Below are 3,004 nucleotides of genomic sequence, written 5' to 3' on the forward strand. Positions count from 1 at the left end.
CTCGTTTTTTTTCAAAATTCTGGTTTTTATACTATTAACGTGTGGCATCCAGTTTAATTTTGAGTGCGACTGGGACAAATGTTTCTCATTGTCATTCAAAATTGTCGCGCATGACGTATGGGAGTAAAATGAGTTGGAAAATATTTATTGACATCTCATCTTATGTTGATATATGGTTTCCTTCAATGTTTTCCATTCAGCTTTTCATAACCTACAAGATGCCTAAGTGGAATGTACAAAACTGCGTGTCGACCGTGGCCGCATCGCTAGAGCTGCGAGTAGTAGCCCTAATTACTATATAAGTATGCTGATTCGCTTGACTCAGATAGCTTAGAAGATGGTGAAAATGTGTCAAGTGGTGTTCAAATGCATGGCGATGAAGAGGCAGTGAGACAAGAGGATGCTAGCTCTCCATCTAGTGACGATAGTCAAGATGATGAACCTAGACCTAGCAGAGGAAGGCGTAAAAAGCGTCGACAAGGGGAAACATTTGTCCCAGTCACAGAGTGAGGGGGTGGGAGCACTGGGAAGTACAATCCTAGCCACAGTGAATGGGTTAAATTTATTTTAACTGGTTGTCAGTTACTGAATTATTTTGAATCTTCAAATAGATGTATCTTTAAACTGATAAATTAAATATATATTATTTCCAGAACCTATAAGTGGTTAAATTGAGCAAAAATTTTCATTTCTAGATTTGTCTCTATCTCGGTTTCCAAGGAAATTAGGGAATTTTTAAAACCTCAAGTTGTTTTAAGTTGTGCCCTTAGAAGCTGTCTTCCGAAACCTTAAATCCAAAGGCACTAAAACCTCAGAGATCGAAAAAATAGTTCAGAACTGTGAGTGATGTGATGATCGGCAGATGAAATATGAGTAACACTCATGCAAAAGGAATCAGGTCGTCAACAAGATATGCAGGCGGTATCCATAATATACTTGATATAAATTTGTTAAGTCTTATAAATTTCATGAAGAACAGTAAAATTATTTTTAGTCAACGAATTCTTTGATTTTTATGATTTAATTAGTAGTCACAAACTTTATGAACTTTATTGACAGATTTCTTGATATTTGTTTTATGAATTATTGGATTTTTATTATCGCAAAGTACTACTCAAAGAGAAAAATGTGTTTTTTTTTATTTCAATAAGACTTTCATTTAGAATAAAAGTTAATACTTCAATAACGATATTTAACTTTATACAATTATCATTAAACCAGCTTTTGCCGCTACCGGGCCAGTATTGTTTAAAAGTTTTTTTTTTTCAATCTAGAGCCGTTATCAAAGCAACAAGCAAACGTTAAATCGGGTCGACTATGATTCCTGATGCAAATCCGGGAAGAGCGATGATGCTGGACCAAATCGATAATCGTAGTTTTACTTGCTGTGTATATCTTCTCATTACCTATTAGTATTCCTTAATTTAAATACTTTATAAAAAAAAACTATGTCAACTAGAATACTATTGGACAGACTCGGTATTAAATTCTAAAAAGACAAATGTAAAAAGTAAAAATATTAATCTAAGCTACTATTTGACGAAAGTCTGTGTTAACTTATATGTTTTGTTTGTTTGTAATTAAGCACAAAACTACACAATGGGCTATCTGTGCTCTGCCCACCACGGGTATCGAAACTCGGATTCTAGCGTTGTAAATCCTCAGACATACCGCTGGGCCACTGAGGGCATGTTAGCTTACAACTGGCGAACAAGTGGACCGGTTGTCACTAACCTCGTATATACCGTTAGGGATCCTCCTGGAGAATGACATAGAGGGGTCAGCATACAGATCTGAGGGACTTCTATGTCTTATTCGTGTGTTCAGAGGTTATGGAATAAAAAGGAAAGAAAATAAGAAAATTTACTTTTCAAAAAAATTGTTTTTAAAATTCTATAATTGGTCAACTTACAAGTGATTTTAGTTTCAATAATTTCATAATTGCTTCACATGCTGCACTTCACAATTCAACAACTCTTGACTTGTTTGAAACTTAACTTTTCATTTGTTTGTTTATAGTTAAGCACAAAGTTACACAATGGATTATCAGCATTGTGTCAACCAGAGGTATCGAAACCTGGTTTTTAGCGCTATAAGTTCGTAGATATACCGCTGTGCCACTAGGAGACTTGACAGAGTGTAAAATTTATTCAAAATTTATAATTGTGCTATGCTCTTTAGTTTCATAATTAGGTAAAACTTAATCAAGTGAATATCATTTTTGAAACCCCTTTTTTTAGAATTAAAAATCATATTTGAGCGCAAATGTGTCTTAATGCGACTTGAACGTTTTCTAAGGTGAATTATTTTATTACTTTAACTGGAGAAGTATATGCAGGTCGCAAAATTCTATAATAGTTTTCCTCTGGACACATGCATGATGCCACGACACTAAACGAAAACAGTGAATGTCAAAAACATAATGGCCCGGCATGGCCAGGTGGTTACGGCACTCGAATAAAAGAGTAGCCCAAGAATTGGGGTGGGTGGTGGTGATGACTAGCTGCCTTCTCTCTAGTCTTACATTGCTAAATTAAAGACGGCTAGCGCAGATAGCCCTCGTGTAGCTTTGCGCGAAATTCAAAACAAACAAACAAAAACATAAACTTCAGCAACCAGTTAGAAAAACAAAGTACAATACAAAATGAAATAAAAAATAATTATAAAATTAAAATCATAGTACAACTCAAAGTAAGACACAATACAAAAGTACAGAACAAAACCATGACGAAATAAACAAAACGCAGAAATACATGTAAATTACAAACAATAATAAAACGAAGACAAACTAAATAAAATATTAGATACATAAAAAATTAAAAGATGTCCGAGAAGTTGCAAACATAGTTAAACAAAATTGAATGTAAAATAAACACATAACCAACTAAAGAAACAAAATGAAAACAATTACAAGTCAAAACTTAGATGAAATAACACTCAAATACAAAGTAATAACAAAAACAATAGTTTATTATTTACGTCTAACATTGGGTACGAACGCTGG

The sequence above is a fragment of the Limulus polyphemus genome, unplaced genomic scaffold (genome assembly GCF_000517525.1).
Source record: "Limulus polyphemus unplaced genomic scaffold, Limulus_polyphemus-2.1.2 Scaffold4790, whole genome shotgun sequence".
Lineage (NCBI taxonomy): Eukaryota > Metazoa > Arthropoda > Merostomata > Xiphosura > Limulidae > Limulus > Limulus polyphemus.